Here is a 19,435-nt window from a genome sequence, read left to right as displayed (position 1 = left end):
ATTCAATTTATATAGAGGGAAAATTGAAATGGTCTTTCCTGTTGGAGGCTGGGTAAATTCTAGATAATAATGGCTAGGTGATAAGCCAGGGCACCTGTTTGAGACATTCCCTAGTTTTATTGGTGTTCTTCAATTATGTCTTAGCTGCCAAAATCTTCCAGAGCATGTTGTGTTTACCTATCTCTCTCTCTCGCATGGAAACCATCTCAGTTGATCCATCATGGAAATGACAATTGGGCTTTGCTTTCTGTTATTTCTTGTTGTTGTTTCTGTTTTCCACCTGCGTACATTCTTCCTCTTATTGCAGCTCTCACACAGATGCACATCATCTCTTCTAACAAAATTTGCGTGTTACCCAAGATCTATGAAAACAACTATTCCTTTAAAAAACAAGGAAAGATATTTCTAAAGAACATGTTGCTAGCTGGTAGACCCACAGTCCTGATAATGGAGCAGACACGCTAACTCTCCAATGAAACAAGAACGAACCACACACTGAATCTTCTTAATATCCTCATGATGAACATAATTAATTCAGAACTGACACACACACACACAGATATATATATATCTTACGACTAACAGACTTTTTGGAAGCAGGAGGATAGGACTCTTGGTAACTCTTGCTGGATACACAATTTCTACAACCATGGTTGAAACTTGAATATCCAATCAAGGACATCATGTAATCTCAGATGTGTAGTACAACATACTCTATTAAAAAGAAACCCATGAGTATTTGCCCACAGGCTAGTCAGTTAGTGCGTACAAAACATCTTCTTTTCATCAGATTTAACCTGAAGCATGGTAGATGATTCCAATGCTCTTCCAAGTGGAAGACTTGAGTTCCATGAATCGAGACATGGTAACATACATGTAGACAAAAAGGCACCTTTGGATTCCCCTCTCTTCCAAGATGAGGTTGCATGGCATGGAAGAAATCTAAAGTCAATTATGGAATACTCTGTTGGATAAACAAGGAACGAATTCCATGCACAGAGGATAAATTTCAATGACACCCTGAAATCTCAAAGATACCATAGGGCTTACTGACTTTCACCTCTGTGCTACTTGTTCGTTTTGACATTGAGAAACGAGGAGGAGTTAAGAATGACCATACTGCAATGCTATAGGCAGTGCCTCTTCTTTGCTTTGTTGAACTTCCTTGCTGCCCACTGAGAGGCGTCCACACTGTGTCTGCTGGCACTGGCAAAGATGCTCTCACAGACAGCTTTTGAGGAAGCCATCAGAAGAAGAGAAATTTTTGCCCCAGTGGCTAAAATCTGAGGGGATTGGAAGGGAGGAAATGAATTCAATAGTTGGTTCTGGGAAATACTGAACGGCTGGCAGACTTGAAGGTCGGGACACTTTAGAAAGTCAAGGTTGCCTAGACGCATTTCCTTTTCTGATAACCTTCATACTTATTATGTTGCAGGCTAAAACTTGGAGAGGTGCTTCCCTTCTGGCAGGACAGGTAAGCAGTGACGCTGCTTCCCATGGTGTCTTTTGTTTGTAGGCAGGCTGCAGTCTCGGCTGACTAAATATTTACTTACTGTGTACCTCTAGAGATGAGAATCATTTGACGTCCCTCTTATGGCTAAACAACCTAGGCTTCATCTTGCCTCTTGCTCTTGGAACACTTGTTATGGCCCTGGCATTGTAGGGGACTTAGCTAGGTAGTCCCAACCCAAGCAAGTGACAAGGATACTACCTAATACCATTAGTATGTTGATGTGCATTTGGAAAACCATTAGTTTGGTGAAGTTATTGGTCTATGTGACTTTCTTTTGTAGCTACCCTTGAAGCTTCCAATTCTAAATAATATATCCAGAAGTACTAAGAAAAGCCTTCTCCCAGCTCCTTCCCTTATGGACATTCAAGCTCAAAGAATTAAACTCTTCTTTCTGCCCTGACAGGTGTGGAACCCAAAGGAAGATGATAGGGTGTTAGGAGTCTAGACCCCTAGAGCACAGAACAATAACCCTCACAAATTTCATCTATCCTTGATCCTCTGGCGTGGATACTAAGAGAGCAACCCATGCGTTTTCACATCCTTGTAAGTAGCATGGAATCTTGCAATCTTGCCCTCTAAAATTCAGGTGAATTGCCATAAAGTTTTCGCAGCCCCAAACAGAGCTGACAGTGAACCATAATTATCCTTTTTATAAATGATTATGGATTATGTTGAGCCAGAAATCTAGTTGTCCATTGTCTTAAAAATCAAAACAAAACAAAACAAAACGAAGAATATTTTTGGTATTAAATGCAATGCCTTCCTTCATCTTTGAAACTGGGCGGATTTGAGTTCATTTGAAGAAACATGACATGAGAGGTGATAAGAAGAGAAGGTTCAGGAATCAGGAACACAGAACCCAACTCCTGTCCCTGTCAATGTCCTGTGGGATACCTGGAAATGTATATGGACCAAAATGTAGCTTGGCTTGTGTGTTCCAATTTGTTGTCCAAGGAAATATGGAACGAGCTGGTGGTCATGTGACATACATCACAAAATCCTCCAGAGCATTGACAATTGCAGGACAACTGGAAGGCTCAATACTGGGCACTGTAAGATGGAGAGGAACATACATGGAAGAAAGGAACAGGAGGAGGAATCTTAAAGTAGGGTTAAGAAGAAGAGCATAGAATCAAAACCGCAAATTAGGATGTTGAAAAAATCTTATCTAGATAGGAACAAAGTCATTTTGCTTACTTGAATGTTTTCTCTATTCTTACCAAAATCTCTGTTGTAAAGATTGAGTACATAAGTTCAGGGAACATTCACAGCTACCCGATTTGGGGCCAGTGACACCCACCAAATGCAATGTTTTGACCTCTATTTTTCTCATATGGTGTCAGAGGGAAAGGCTCTTCAATCCTGTCACTGTCTATCCCCACCACCTTTGACAGAATGAGCTACATGCCTCCTGCACAGTTTTGAACTTCCGTGTCAAGGCCCAGGAGTCTAGCTCTCTGGGGTTTCACTTGGTAGGTGAAAACTCATGTGTTGAGCGAAGGCCTTTCTGGATCTATGATGACAACAGGTATCTGAGGACGTTGACTGACTTGAGCAGATGTAATCTGAGATCCAGATATGAGGACCTTGTGAGACCCATGAGGATTTCAGAGCCTGCCTGGCACTCTTCCCTCTTCAGAGAGGATGAGAACTGTGCAGTTTGGCAAAAGATTCTGAGATTTTTCGAAAAAGGCCTCATAACAGTACCCATACTTGGTTTGATGCATTCTTCATTGCTTTCTGTTTTCAAAGAGATTGAAATGATTCCAAGTGATAGGGAGACAGCCTTTACTATAGGAGTAGGCACATATATCAGGTAGAGATGACTGTAGGTGCAAATGATATACTCAAAAAATATCTAAGAACTGATGAATTCGAACGTGGTGCTCATTCCTAGTGTCGGTCGATGTACCCTTGCACATATGTGGTAAAGTGTCAGGAGCGGATTTTATGGCTCATGCCAGTAGTCCCAAGAATATTGGAGGACAATGACTGCCCTCGCCCTTTACCCAAAGTTGTGTAAAGGCTGACGTATAACAAATAATTCCAGGATCATTCAATTTATATAGAGGGAAAATTGAAATGGTCTTTCCTGTTGGAGGCTGGGTAAATTCTAGATAATAATGGCTAGGTGATAAGCCAGGGCACCTGTTTGAGACATTCCCTAGTTTTATTGGTGTTCTTCAATTATGTCTTAGCTGCCAAAATCTTCCAGAGCATGTTGTGTTTACCTATCTCTCTCTCTCGCATGGAAACCATCTCAGTTGATCCATCATGGAAATGACAATTGGGCTTTGCTTTCTGTTATTTCTTGTTGTTGTTTCTGTTTTCCACCTGCGTACATTCTTCCTCTTATTGCAGCTCTCACACAGATGCACATCATCTCTTCTAACAAAATTTGCGTGTTACCCAAGATCTATGAAAACAACTATTCCTTTAAAAAACAAGGAAAGATATTTCTAAAGAACATGTTGCTAGCTGGTAGACCCACAGTCCTGATAATGGAGCAGACACGCTAACTCTCCAATGAAACAAGAACGAACCACACACTGAATCTTCTTAATATCCTCATGATGAACATAATTAATTCAGAACTGACACACACACACACACACAGATATATATATATCTTACGACTAACAGACTTTTTGGAAGCAGGAGGATAGGACTCTTGGTAACTCTTGCTGGATACACAATTTCTACAACCATGGTTGAAACTTGAATATCCAATCAAGGACATCATGTAATCTCAGATGTGTAGTACAACATACTCTATTAAAAAGAAACCCATGAGTATTTGCCCACAGGCTAGTCAGTTAGTGCGTACAAAACATCTTCTTTTCATCAGATTTAACCTGAAGCATGGTAGATGATTCCAACGCTCTTCCAAGTGGAAGACTTGAGTTCCATGAATCGAGACATGGTAACATACATGTAGACAAAAAGGCACCTTTGGATTCCCCTCTCTTCCAAGATGAGGTTGCATGGCATGGAAGAAATCTAAAGTCAATTATGGAATACTCTGTTGGATAAACAAGGAAAGAATTCCATGCACAGAGGATAAATTTCAATGACACCCTGAAATCTCAAAGATACCATAGGGCTTACTGACTTTCACCTCTGTGCTACTTGTTCGTTTTGACATTGAGAAACGAGGAGGAGTTAAGAATGACCATACTGCAATGCTATAGGCAGTGCCTCTTCTTTGCTTTGTTGAACTTCCTTGCTGCCCACTGAGAGGCGTCCACACTGTGTCTGCTGGCACTGGCAAAGATGCTCTCACAGACAGCTTTTGAGGAAGCCATCAGAAGAAGAGAAATTTTTGCCCCAGTGGCTAAAATCTGAGGGGATTGGAAGGGAGGAAATGAATTCAATAGTTGGTTCTGGGAAATACTGAACGGCTGGCAGACTTGAAGGTCGGGACACTTTAGAAAGTCAAGGTTGCCTAGACGCATTTCCTTTTCTGATAACCTTCATACTTATTATGTTGCAGGCTAAAACTTGGAGAGGTGCTTCCCTTCTGGCAGGACAGGTAAGCAGTGACGCTGCTTCCCATGGTGTCTTTTGTTTGTAGGCAGGCTGCAGTCTCGGCTGACTAAATATTTACTTACTGTGTACCTCTAGAGATGAGAATCATTTGACGTCCCTCTTATGGCTAAACAACCTAGGCTTCATCTTGCCTCTTGCTGGTGGAACACTTGTTATGGCCCTGGCATTGTAGGGGACTTAGCTAGGTAGTCCCAACCCAAGCAAGTGACAAGGATACTACCTAATACCATTAGTATGTTGATGTGCATTTGGAAAACCATTAGTTTGGTGAAGTTATTGGTCTATGTGACTTTCTTTTGTAGCTACCCTTGAAGCTTCCAATTCTAAATAATATATCCAGAAGTACTAAGAAAAGCCTTCTCCCAGCTCCTTCCCTTATGGACATTCAAGCTCAAAGAATTAAACTCTTCTTTCTGCCCTGACAGGTGTGGAACCCAAAGGAAGATGATAGGGTGTTAGGAGTCTAGACCCCTAGAGCACAGAACAATAACCCTCACAAATTTCATCTATCCTTGATCCTCTGGCGTGGATACTAAGAGAGCAACCCATGCGTTTTCACGTCCTTGTAAGTAGCATGGAATCTTGCAATCTTGCCCTCTAAAATTCAGGTGAATTGCCATAAAGTTTTCGCAGCCCCAAACAGAGCTGACAGTGAACCATAATTATCCTTTTTATAAATGATTATGGATTATGTTGAGCCAGAAATCTAGTTGTCCATTGTCGGAAAAATCAAAACAAAACAAAACAAAACGAAGAATATTTTTGGTATTAAATGCAATGCCTTCCTTCATCTTTGAAACTGGGCGGATTTGAGTTCATTTGAAGAAACATGACATGAGAGGTGATAAGAAGAGAAGGTTCAGGAATCAGGAACACAGAACCCAACTCCTGTCCCTGTCAATGTCCTGTGGGATACCTGGAAATGTATATGGACCAAAATGTAGCTTGGCTTGTGTGTTCCAATTTGTTGTCCAAGGAAATATGGAACGAGCTGGTGGTCATGTGACATACATCACAAAATCCTCCAGAGCATTGACAATTGCAGGACAACTGGAAGGCTCAATACTGGGCACTGTAAGATGGAGAGGAACATACATGGAAGAAAGGAACAGGAGGAGGAATCTTAAAGTAGGGTTAAGAAGAAGAGCATAGAATCAAAACCGCAAATTAGGATGTTGAAAAAATCTTATCTAGATAGGAACAAAGTCATTTTGCTTACTTGAATGTTTTCTCTATTCTTACCAAAATCTCTGTTGTAAAGATTGAGTACATAATTTCAGGGAACATTCACAGCTACCCGATTTGGGGCCAGTGACACCCACCAAATGCAATGTTTTGACCTCTATTTTTCTCATATGGTGTCAGAGGGAAAGGCTCTTCAATCCTGTCACTGTCTATCCCCACCACCTTTGACAAAATGAGCTACATGCCTCCTGCACTGTTTTGAACTTCCGTGTCAAGGCCCAGGAGTCTAGCTCTCTGGGGTTTCACTTGGTAGGTGAAAACTCATGTGTTGAGCGAAGGCCTTTCTGGATCTATGATGACAACAGGTATCTGAGGACGTTGACTGACTTGAGCAGATGTAATCTGAGATCCAGATATGAGGACCTTGTGAGACCCATGAGGATTTCAGAGCCTGCCTGGCACTCTTCCCTCTTCAGAGAGGATGAGAACTGTGCAGTTTGGCAAAAGATTCTGAGATTTTTCGAAAAAGGCCTCATAACAATACCCATACTTGGTTTGATGCATTCTTCATTGCTTTCTGTTTTCAAAGAGATTGAAATGATTCCAAGTGATAGGGAGACAGCCTTTACTATAGGAGTAGGCACATATATCAGGTAGAGATGACTGTAGGTGCAAATGATATACTCAAAAAATATCTAAGAACTGATGAATTCGAACGTGGTGCTCATTCCTAGTGTCGGTCGATGTACCCTTGCACATATGTGGTAAAGTGTCAGGAGCGGATTTTATGGCTCATGCCAGTAGTCCCAAGAATATTGGAGGACAATGACTGCCCTCGCCCTTTACCCAAAGTTGTGTAAAGGCTGACGTATAACAAATAATTCCAGGATCATTCAATTTATATAGAGGGAAAATTGAAATGGTCTTTCCTGTTGGAGGCTGGGTAAATTCTAGATAATAATGGCTAGGTGATAAGCCAGGGCACCTGTTTGAGACATTCCCTAGTTTTATTGGTGTTCTTCAATTATGTCTTAGCTGCCAAAATCTTCCAGAGCATGTTGTGTTTACCTATCTCTCTCTCTCGCATGGAAACCATCTCAGTTGATCCATCATGGAAATGACAATTGGGCTTTGCTTTCTGTTATTTCTTGTTGTTGTTTCTGTTTTCCACCTGCGTACATTCTTCCTCTTATTGCAGCTCTCACACAGATGCACATCATCTCTTCTAACAAAATTTGCGTGTTACCCAAGATCTATGAAAACAACTATTCCTTTAAAAAACAAGGAAAGATATTTCTAAAGAACATGTTGCTAGCTGGTAGACCCACAGTCCTGATAATGGAGCAGACACGCTAACTCTCCAATGAAACAAGAACGAACCACACACTGAATCTTCTTAATATCCTCATGATGAACATAATTAATTCAGAACTGACACACACACACACACAGATATATATATATCTTACGACTAAGAGACTTTTTGGAAGCAGGAGGATAGGACTCTTGGTAACTCTTGCTGGATACACAATTTCTACAACCATGGTTGAAACTTGAATATCCAATCAAGGACATCATGTAATCTCAGATGTGTAGTACAACATACTCTATTAAAAAGAAACCCATGAGTATTTGCCCACAGGCTAGTCAGTTAGTGTGTACAAAACATCTTCTTTTCATCAGATTTAACCTGAAGCATGGTAGATGATTCCAACGCTCTTCCAAGTGGAAGACTTGAGTTCCATGAATCGAGACATGGTAACATACATGTAGACAAAAAGGCACCTTTGGATTCCCCTCTCTTCCAAGATGAGGTTGCATGGCATGGAAGAAATCTAAAGTCAATTATGGAATACTCTGTTGGATAAACAAGGAAAGAATTCCATGCACAGAGGATAAATTTCAATGACACCCTGAAATCTCAAAGATACCATAGGGCTTACTGACTTTCACCTCTGTGCTACTTGTTCGTTTTGACATTGAGAAACGAGGAGGAGTTAAGAATGACCATACTGCAATGCTATAGGCAGTGCCTCTTCTTTGCTTTGTTGAACTTCCTTGCTGCCCACTGAGAGGCGTCCACACTGTGTCTGCTGGCACTGGCAAAGATGCTCTCACAGACAGCTTTTGAGGAAGCCATCAGAAGAAGAGAAATTTTTGCCCCAGTGGCTAAAATCTGAGGGGATTGGAAGGGAGGAAATGAATTCAATAGTTGGTTCTGGGAAATACTGAACGGCTGGCAGACTTGAAGGTCGGGACACTTTAGAAAGTCAAGGTTGCCTAGACGCATTTCCTTTTCTGATAACCTTCATACTTATTATGTTGCAGGCTAAAACTTGGAGAGGTGCTTCCCTTCTGGCAGGACAGGTAAGCAGTGACGCTGCTTCCCATGGTGTCTTTTGTTTGTAGGCAGGCTGCAGTCTCGGCTGACTAAATATTTACTTACTGTGTACCTCTAGAGATGAGAATCATTTGACGTCCCTCTTATGGCTAAACAACCTAGGCTTCATCTTGCCTCTTGCTGGTGGAACACTTGTTATGGCCCTGGCATTGTAGGGGACTTAGCTAGGTAGTCCCAACCCAAGCAAGTGACAAGGATACTACCTAATACCATTAGTATGTTGATGTGCATTTGGAAAACCATTAGTTTGGTGAAGTTATTGGTCTATGTGACTTTCTTTTGTAGCTACCCTTGAAGCTTCCAATTCTAAATAATATATCCAGAAGTACTAAGAAAAGCCTTCTCCCAGCTCCTTCCCTTATGGACATTCAATCTCAAAGAATTAAACACTTCTTTCTTCCCTGACAGGTGTGGAACCCAAAGTAAGATGATAGGGTGTTAGGAGTCTAGACCCCTAGAGCACAGAACAATAACCCTCACAAATTTCATCTATCCTTGATCCTCTGGCGTGGATACTAAGAGAGCAACCCATGCGTTTTCACGTCCTTGTAAGTAGCATGGAAACTTGCAATCTTGCCCTCTAAAATTCAGGTGAATTGCCATAAAGTTTTCGCAGCCCCAACAGAGCTGACAGTGAACCATAATTATTCGTTTTATAAATGATTATGGATTATGTTGAGCCAGAAATCTAGTTGTCCATTGTCTTAAAAATCAAAACAAAACAAAACAAAACGAAGAATATTTTTGGTATTAAATGCAATGCCTTCCTTCATCTTGGAAACTGGGTGGATTTGAGTTCATTTGAAGAAACATGACATGAGAGGTGATAAGAAGAGAAGGTTCAGGAATCAGGAACACAGAACCCAACTCCTGTCCCTGTCAATGTCCTGTGGGATACCTGGAAATGTATATGGACCAAAATGTAGCTTGGCTTGTGTGTTCCAATTTGTTGTCCAAGGAAATATGGAACGAGCTGGTGGTCATGTGACATACATCACAAAATCCTCCAGAGCATTGACAATTGCAGGACAACTGGAAGGCTCAATACTGGGCACTGTAAGATGGAGAGGAACATACATGGAAGAAAGGAACAGGAGGAGGAATCTTAAAGTAGGGTTAAGAGGAAGAGCATAGAATCAAAACCGCAAATTAGGATGTTGAAAAAATATTATCTAGATAGGAACAAAGTCATTTTGCTTACTTGAATGTTTTCTCTATTCTTACCAAAATCTCTGTTGTAAAGATTAAGTACATAATTTCAGGGAACATTCACAGCTACCCGATTTGGGGCCAGTGACACCCACCAAATGCAATGTTTTGACCTCTATTTTTCTCATATGGTGTCAGAGGGGAAAGGCTCTTCAAGCCTGTCACTGTGTTTCCCCACCACCTTTGACAGAATGAGCTACATGCCTCCTGCACAGTTTTGAACTTCCTTGTCAAGGCCCAGGAGTCTAGCTCTCTGGGGTTTCACTTGGTAGGTGAAAACTCATGTGTTGAGCGAAGGCCTTTCTGGATCTATGATGACAACAGGTATCTGAGGACGTTGACTGACTTGAGCAGATGTAATCTGAGGTCCAGATATGAGGTCCTTGTGAGACCCATGAGGATTTCAGAGCCTGCCTGTCACTCTTCCCTCTTCAGAGAGGATGAGAACTGGGCAGTTTGACATCAGATTCTGAGATTTTTCGAAAAAGGCCTCATAACAGTACCCATACTTGGTTTGATGCATTCTTCATTGCTTTCTATTTTCAAAGAGATTGAAATGATTCCAAGTGATAGGGAGACAGCCTTTACTATAGGAGTAGGCACATATATCAGGTAGAGATGACTGTAGGTGCAAATGATATACTCAAAAAATATCTAAGAACTGATGAATTCGAACGTGGTGCTCATTCCTAGTGTCGGTCGATGTACCCTTGCACATATGTGGTAAAGTGTCAGGAGCGGATTTTATGGCTCATGCCAGTAGTCCCAAGAATATTGGAGGACAATGACTGCCCTCGCCCTTTACCCAAAGTTGTGTAAAGGCTGACGTATAACAAATAATTCCAGGATCATTCAATTTATATAGAGGGAAAATTGAAATGGTCTTTCCTGTTGGAGGCTGGGTAAATTCTAGATAATAATGGCTAGGTGATAAGCCAGGGCACCTGTTTGAGACATTCCCTAGTTTTATTGGTGTTCTTCAATTATGTCTTAGCTGCCAAAATCTTCCAGAGCATGTTGTGTTTACCTATCTCTCTCTCTCGCATGGAAACCATCTCAGTTGATCCATCATGGAAATGACAATTGGGCTTTGCTTTCTGTTATTTCTTGTTGTTGTTTCTGTTTTCCACCTGCGTACATTCTTCCTCTTATTGCAGCTCTCACACAGATGCACATCATCTCTTCTAACAAAATTTGCGTGTTACCCAAGATCTATGAAAACAACTATTCCTTTAAAAAACAAGGAAAGATATTTCTAAAGAACATGTTGCTAGCTGGTAGACCCACAGTCCTGATAATGGAGCAGACACGCTAACTCTCCAATGAAACAAGAACGAACCACACACTGAATCTTCTTAATATCCTCATGATGAACATAATTAATTCAGAACTGACACACACACACACACAGATATATATATATCTTACGACTAACAGACTTTTTGGAAGCAGGAGGATAGGACTCTTGGTAACTCTTGCTGGATACACAATTTCTACAACCATGGTTGAAACTTGAATATCCAATCAAGGACATCATGTAATCTCAGATGTGTAGTACAACATACTCTATTAAAAAGAAACCCATGAGTATTTGCCCACAGGCTAGTCAGTTAGTGTGTACAAAACATCTTCTTTTCATCAGATTTAACCTGAAGCATGGTAGATGATTCCAACGCTCTTCCAAGTGGAAGACTTGAGTTCCATGAATCGAGACATGGTAACATACATGTAGACAAAAAGGCACCTTTGGATTCCCCTCTCTTCCAAGATGAGGTTGCATGGCATGGAAGAAATCTAAAGTCAATTATGGAATACTCTGTTGGATAAACAAGGAAAGAATTCCATGCACAGAGGATAAATTTCAATGACACCCTGAAATCTCAAAGATACCATAGGGCTTACTGACTTTCACCTCTGTGCTACTTGTTCGTTTTGACATTGAGAAACGAGGAGGAGTTAAGAATGACCATACTGCAATGCTATAGGCAGTGCCTCTTCTTTGCTTTGTTGAACTTCCTTGCTGCCCACTGAGAGGCGTCCACACTGTGTCTGCTGGCACTGGCAAAGATGCTCTCACAGACAGCTTTTGAGGAAGCCATCAGAAGAAGAGAAATTTTTGCCCCAGTGGCTAAAATCTGAGGGGATTGGAAGGGAGGAAATGAATTCAATAGTTGGTTCTGGGAAATACTGAACGGCTGGCAGACTTGAAGGTCGGGACACTTTAGAAAGTCAAGGTTGCCTAGACGCATTTCCTTTTCTGATAACCTTCATACTTATTATGTTGCAGGCTAAAACTTGGAGAGGTGCTTCCCTTCTGGCAGGACAGGTAAGCAGTGACGCTGCTTCCCATGGTGTCTTTTGTTTGTAGGCAGGCTGCAGTCTCGGCTGACTAAATATTTACTTACTGTGTACCTCTAGAGATGAGAATCATTTGACGTCCCTCTTATGGCTAAACAACCTAGGCTTCATCTTGCCTCTTGCTGGTGGAACACTTGTTATGGCCCTGGCATTGTAGGGGACTTAGCTAGGTAGTCCCAACCCAAGCAAGTGACAAGGATACTACCTAATACCATTAGTATGTTGATGTGCATTTGGAAAACCATTAGTTTGGTGAAGTTATTGGTCTATGTGACTTTCTTTTGTAGCTACCCTTGAAGCTTCCAATTCTAAATAATATATCCAGAAGTACTAAGAAAAGCCTTCTCCCAGCTCCTTCCCTTATGGACATTCAATCTCAAAGAATTAAACACTTCTTTCTTCCCTGACAGGTGTGGAACCCAAAGTAAGATGATAGGGTGTTAGGAGTCTAGACCCCTAGAGCACAGAACAATAACCCTCACAAATTTCATCTATCCTTGATCCTCTGGCGTGGATACTAAGAGAGCAACCCATGCGTTTTCACGTCCTTGTAAGTAGCATGGAAACTTGCAATCTTGCCCTCTAAAATTCAGGTGAATTGCCATAAAGTTTTCGCAGCCCCAACAGAGCTGACAGTGAACCATAATTATTCGTTTTATAAATGATTATGGATTATGTTGAGCCAGAAATCTAGTTGTCCATTGTCTTAAAAATCAAAACAAAACAAAACAAAACGAAGAATATTTTTGGTATTAAATGCAATGCCTTCCTTCATCTTGGAAACTGGGTGGATTTGAGTTCATTTGAAGAAACATGACATGAGAGGTGATAAGAAGAGAAGGTTCAGGAATCAGGAACACAGAACCCAACTCCTGTCCCTGTCAATGTCCTGTGGGATACCTGGAAATGTATATGGACCAAAATGTAGCTTGGCTTGTGTGTTCCAATTTGTTGTCCAAGGAAATATGGAACGAGCTGGTGGTCATGTGACATACATCACAAAATCCTCCAGAGCATTGACAATTGCAGGACAACTGGAAGGCTCAATACTGGGCACTGTAAGATGGAGAGGAACATACATGGAAGAAAGGAACAGGAGGAGGAATCTTAAAGTAGGGTTAAGAGGAAGAGCATAGAATCAAACCCGCAAATTAGGATGTTGAAAAAATATTATCTAGATAGGAACAAAGTCATTTTGCTTACTTGAATGTTTTCTCTATTCTTACCAAAATCTCTGTTGTAAAGATTAAGTACATAATTTCAGGGAACATTCACAGCTACCCGATTTGGGGCCAGTGACACCCACCAAATGCAATGTTTTGACCTCTATTTTTCTCATATGGTGTCAGAGGGGAAAGGCTCTTCAAGCCTGTCACTGTGTTTCCCCACCACCTTTGACAGAATGAGCTACATGCCTCCTGCACAGTTTTGAACTTCCTTGTCAAGGCCCAGGAGTCTAGCTCTCTGGGGTTTCACTTGGTAGGTGAAAACTCATGTGTTGAGCGAAGGCCTTTCTGGATCTATGATGACAACAGGTATCTGAGGACGTTGACTGACTTGAGCAGATGTAATCTGAGGTCCAGATATGAGGTCCTTGTGAGACCCATGAGGATTTCAGAGCCTGCCTGTCACTCTTCCCTCTTCAGAGAGGATGAGAACTGGGCAGTTTGACATCAGATTCTGAGATTTTTCGAAAAAGGCCTCATAACAGTACCCATACTTGGTTTGATGCATTCTTCATTGCTTTCTATTTTCAAAGAGATTGAAATGATTCCAAGTGATAGGGAGACAGCCTTTACTATAGGAGTAGGCACATATATCAGGTAGAGATGACTGTAGGTGCAAATGATATACTCAAAAAATATCTAAGAACTGATGAATTCGAACGTGGTGCTCATTCCTAGTGTCGGTCGATGTACCCTTGCACATATGTGGTAAAGTGTCAGGAGCGGATTTTATGGCTCATGCCAGTAGTCCCAAGAATATTGGAGGACAATGACTGCCCTCGCCCTTTACCCAAAGTTGTGTAAAGGCTGACGTATAACAAATAATTCCAGGATCATTCAATTTATATAGAGGGAAAATTGAAATGGTCTTTCCTGTTGGAGGCTGGGTAAATTCTAGATAATAATGGCTAGGTGATAAGCCAGGGCACCTGTTTGAGACATTCCCTAGTTTTATTGGTGTTCTTCAATTATGTCTTAGCTGCCAAAATCTTCCAGAGCATGTTGTGTTTACCTATCTCTCTCTCTCGCATGGAAACCATCTCAGTTGATCCATCATGGAAATGACAATTGGGCTTTGCTTTCTGTTATTTCTTGTTGTTGTTTCTGTTTTCCACCTGCGTACATTCTTCCTCTTATTGCAGCTCTCACACAGATGCACATCATCTCTTCTAACAAAATTTGCGTGTTACCCAAGATCTATGAAAACAACTATTCCTTTAAAAAACAAGGAAAGATATTTCTAAAGAACATGTTGCTAGCTGGTAGACCCACAGTCCTGATAATGGAGCAGACACGCTAACTCTCCAATGAAACAAGAACGAACCACACACTGAATCTTCTTAATATCCTCATGATGAACATAATTAATTCAGAACTGACACACACACACACACAGATATATATATATCTTACGACTAACAGACTTTTTGGAAGCAGGAGGATAGGACTCTTGGTAACTCTTGCTGGATACACAATTTCTACAACCATGGTTGAAACTTGAATATCCAATCAAGGACATCATGTAATCTCAGATGTGTAGTACAACATACTCTATTAAAAAGAAACCCATGAGTATTTGCCCACAGGCTAGTCAGTTAGTGCGTACAAAACATCTTCTTTTCATCAGATTTAACCTGAAGCATGGTAGATGATTCCAACGCTCTTCCAAGTGGAAGACTTGAGTGCCATGAATAGAGACATGGTAACATACATGTAGACAAAAAGGCACCTTTGGATTCCCCTCTCTTCCAAGATGAGGTTGCATGGCATGGAAGAAATCTAAAGTCAATTATGGAATACTCTGTTGGATAAACAAGGAAAGAATTCCATGCACAGAGGATAAATTTCAATGACACCCTGAAATCTCAAAGATACCATAGGGCTTACTGACTTTCACCTCTGTGCTACTTGTTCGTTTTGACTTTGAGAAACGAGGAGGAGTTAAGAATGACCATACTGCAATGCTATAGGCAGTGCCTCTTCTTTGCTTTGTTGAACTTCCTTGCTGCCCACTGAGAGGCGTCCACACTGTGTCTGCTGGCACTGGCAAAGATGCTCTCACAGACAGCTTTTGAGGAAGCCATCAGAAGAAGAGAAATTTTTGCCCCAGTGGCTAAAATCTGAGGGGATTGGAAGGGAGGAAATGAATTCAATAGTTGGTTCTGGGAAATACTGAACAGCTGGCAGACTTGAAGGTCGGGACACTTTAGAAAGTCAAGGTTGCCTAGACGCATTTCCTTTTCTGATAACCTTCATACTTATTATGTTGCAGGCTAAAACTTGGAGAGGTGCTTCCCTTCTGGCAGGACAGGTAAGCAGTGACGCTGCTTCCCATGGTGTCTTTTGTTTGTAGGCAGGCTGCAGTCTCGGCTGACTAAATATTTACTTACTGTGTACCTCTAGAGATGAGAATCATTTGACGTCCCTCTTATGGCTAAACAACCTAGGCTTCATCTTGCCTCTTGCTGGTGGAACACTTGTTATGGCCCTGGCATTGTAGGGGACTTAGCTAGGTAGTCCCAACCCAAGCAAGTGACAAGGATACTACCTAATACCATTAGTATGTTGATGTGCATTTGGAAAACCATTAGTTTGGTGAAGTTATTGGTCTATGTGACTTTCTTTTGTAGCTACCCTTGAAGCTTCCAATTCTAAATAATATATCCAGAAGTACTAAGAAAAGCCTTCTCCCAGCTCCTTCCCTTATGGACATTCAATCTCAAAGAATTAAACACTTCTTTCTTCCCTGACAGGTGTGGAACCCAAAGTAAGATGATAGGGTGTTAGGAGTCTAGACCCCTAGAGCACAGAACAATAACCCTCACAAATTTCATCTATCCTTGATCCTCTGGCGTGGATACTAAGAGAGCAACCCATGCGTTTTCACGTCCTTGTAAGTAGCATGGAAACTTGCAATCTTGCCCTCTAAAATTCAGGTGAATTGCCATAAAGTTTTCGCAGCCCCAACAGAGCTGACAGTGAACCATAATTATTCGTTTTATAAATGATTATGGATTATGTTGAGCCAGAAATCTAGTTGTCCATTGTCTTAAAAATCAAAACAAAACAAAACAAAACGAAGAATATTTTTGGTATTAAATGCAATGCCTTCCTTCATCTTGGAAACTGGGTGGATTTGAGTTCATTTGAAGAAACATGACATGAGAGGTGATAAGAAGAGAAGGTTCAGGAATCAGGAACACAGAACCCAACTCCTGTCCCTGTCAATGTCCTGTGGGATACCTGGAAATGTATATGGACCAAAATGTAGCTTGGCTTGTGTGTTCCAATTTGTTGTCCAAGGAAATATGGAACGAGCTGGTGGTCATGTGACATACATCACAAAATCCTCCAGAGCATTGACAATTGCAGGACAACTGGAAGGCTCAATACTGGGCACTGTAAGATGGAGAGGAACATACATGGAAGAAAGGAACAGGAGGAGGAATCTTAAAGTAGGGTTAAGAGGAAGAGCATAGAAACAAAACCGCAAATTAGGATGTTGAAAAAATATTATCTAGATAGGAACAAAGTCATTTTGCTTACTTGAATGTTTTCTCTATTCTTACCAAAATCTCTGTTGTAAAGATTAAGTACATAATTTTAGGGAACATTCACAGCTACCCGATTTGGGGCCAGTGACACCCACCAAATGCAATGTTTTGACCTCTATTTTTCTCATATGGTGTCAGAGGGGAAAGGCTCTTCAAGCCTGTCACTGTGTTTCCCCACCACCTTTGACAGAATGAGCTACATGCCTCCTGCACAGTTTTGAACTTCCTTGTCAAGGCCCAGGAGTCTAGCTCTCTGGGGTTTCACTTGGTAGGTGAAAACTCATGTGTTGAGCGAAGGCCTTTCTGGATCTATGATGACAACAGGTATCTGAGGACGTTGACTGACTTGAGCAGATGTAATCTGAGGTCCAGATATGAGGTCCTTGTGAGACCCATGAGGATTTCAGAGCCTGCCTGTCACTCTTCCCTCTTCAGAGAGGATGAGAACTGGGCAGTTTGACATCAGATTCTGAGATTTTTCGAAAAAGGCCTCATAACAGTACCCATACTTGGTTTGATGCATTCTTCATTGCTTTCTATTTTCAAAGAGATTGAAATGATTCCAAGTGATAGGGAGACAGCCTTTACTATAGGAGTAGGCACATATATCAGGTAGAGATGACTGTAGGTGCAAATGATATACTCAAAAAATATCTAAGAACTGATGAATTCGAACGTGGTGCTCATTCCTAGTGTCGGTCGATGTACCCTTGCACATATGTGGTAAAGTGTCAGGAGCGGATTTTATGGCTCATGCCAGTAGTCCCAAGAATATTGGAGGACAATGACTGCCCTCGCCCTTTACCCAAAGTTGTGTAAAGGCTGACGTATAACAAATAATTCCAGGATCATTCAATTTATATAGAGGGAAAATTGAAATGGTCTTTCCTGTTGGAGGCTGGGTAAATTCTAGATAATAATGGCTAGGTGATAAGCCAGGGCACCTGTTTGAGACATTCCCTAGTTTTATTGGTGTTCTTCAATTATGTCTTAGCTGCCAAAATCTTCCAGAGCATGTTGTGTTTACCTATCTCTCTCTCTCGCATGGAAACCATCTCAGTTGATCCATCATGGAAATGACAATTGGGCTTTGCTTTCTGTTATTTCTTGTTGTTGTTTCTGTTTTCCACCTGCGTACATTCTTCCTCTTATTGCAGCTCTCACACAGATGCACATCATCTCTTCTAACAAAATTTGCGTGTTACCCAAGATCTATGAAAACAACTATTCCTTTAAAAAACAAGGAAAGATATTTCTAAAGAACATGTTGCTAGCTGGTAGACCCACAGTCCTGATAATGGAGCAGACACGCTAACTCTCCAATGAAACAAGAACGAACCACACACTGAATCTTCTTAATATCCTCATGATGAACATAATTAATTCAGAACTGACACACACACACACACAGATATATATATATCTTACGACTAACAGACTTTTTGGAAGCAGGAGGATAGGACTCTTGGTAACTCTTGCTGGATACACAATTTCTACAACCATGGTTGAAACTTGAATATCCAATCAAGGACATCATGTAATCTCAGATGTGTAGTACAACATACTCTATTAAAAAGAAACCCATGAGTATTTGCCCACAGGCTAGTCAGTTAGTGCGTACAAAACATCTTCTTTTCATCAGATTTAACCTGAAGCATGGTAGATGATTCCAACGCTCTTCCAAGTGGAAGACTTGAGTGCCATGAATAGAGACATGGTAACATACATGTAGACAAAAAGGCACCTTTGGATTCCCCTCTCTTCCAAGATGAGGTTGCATGGCATGGAAGAAATCTAAAGTCAATTATGGAATACTCTGTTGGATAAACAAGGAAAGAATTCCATGCACAGAGGATAAATTTCAATGACACCCTGAAATCTCAAAGATACCATAGGGCTTACTGACTTTCACCTCTGTGCTACTTGTTCGTTTTGACTTTGAGAAACGAGGAGGAGTTAAGAATGACCATACTGCAATGCTATAGGCAGTGCCTCTTCTTTGCTTTGTTGAACTTCCTTGCTGCCCACTGAGAGGCGTCCACACTGTGTCTGCTGGCACTGGCAAAGATGCTCTCACAGACAGCTTTTGAGGAAGCCATCAGAAGAAGAGAAATTTTTGCCCCAGTGGCTAAAATCTGAGGGGATTGGAAGGGAGGAAATGAATTCAATAGTTGGTTCTGGGAAATACTGAACGGCTGGCAGACTTGAAGGTCGGGACACTTTAGAAAGTCAAGGTTGCCTAGACGCATTTCCTTTTCTGATAACCTTCATACTTATTATGTTGCAGGCTAAAACTTGGAGAGGTGCTTCCCTTCTGGCAGGACAGGTAAGCAGTGACGCTGCTTCCCATGGTGTCTTTTGTTTGTAGGCAGGCTGCAGTCTCGGCTGACTAAATATTTACTTACTGTGTACCTCTAGAGATGAGAATCATTTGACATCC

At 41.3% G+C, this 19,435-nt stretch overlaps 5 non-coding genes across 5 annotated transcripts; all 5 read left to right on the top strand.

The window, feature by feature from the left end:
* The first annotated feature begins 3,022 nt into the window (after window positions 1–3,022).
* Window positions 3,023–3,087, top strand: LOC132647683 (small nucleolar RNA SNORD109A). Its single transcript, XR_009586029.1, has one exon. It is a non-coding gene; the product is annotated as a small nucleolar RNA SNORD109A (small nucleolar RNA).
* A 3,506-nt stretch (window positions 3,088–6,593) lies between these two features.
* LOC132647682 (small nucleolar RNA SNORD109A) lies at window positions 6,594–6,658 on the top strand. Its single transcript, XR_009586028.1, has one exon. It is a non-coding gene; the product is annotated as a small nucleolar RNA SNORD109A (small nucleolar RNA).
* A 3,504-nt stretch (window positions 6,659–10,162) lies between these two features.
* LOC132647611 (small nucleolar RNA SNORD109A) lies at window positions 10,163–10,227 on the top strand. The gene has a single exon (XR_009585958.1). It is a non-coding gene; the product is annotated as a small nucleolar RNA SNORD109A (small nucleolar RNA).
* Window positions 10,228–13,731: 3,504 nt separating this feature from the next.
* Window positions 13,732–13,796, top strand: LOC132647610 (small nucleolar RNA SNORD109A). Its single transcript, XR_009585957.1, has one exon. It is a non-coding gene; the product is annotated as a small nucleolar RNA SNORD109A (small nucleolar RNA).
* Window positions 13,797–17,300: 3,504 nt separating this feature from the next.
* Window positions 17,301–17,365, top strand: LOC132647608 (small nucleolar RNA SNORD109A). The gene has a single exon (XR_009585955.1). It is a non-coding gene; the product is annotated as a small nucleolar RNA SNORD109A (small nucleolar RNA).
* The last annotated feature ends 2,070 nt before the right edge of the window (window positions 17,366–19,435 follow it).

This window comes from Meriones unguiculatus, chromosome 14, assembly GCF_030254825.1.
Source record: "Meriones unguiculatus strain TT.TT164.6M chromosome 14, Bangor_MerUng_6.1, whole genome shotgun sequence".
Lineage (NCBI taxonomy): Eukaryota > Metazoa > Chordata > Mammalia > Rodentia > Muridae > Meriones > Meriones unguiculatus.
Note: the sequence above shows the minus strand (reverse complement) of the source record. Positions and strands in the feature narration are given on the sequence as shown.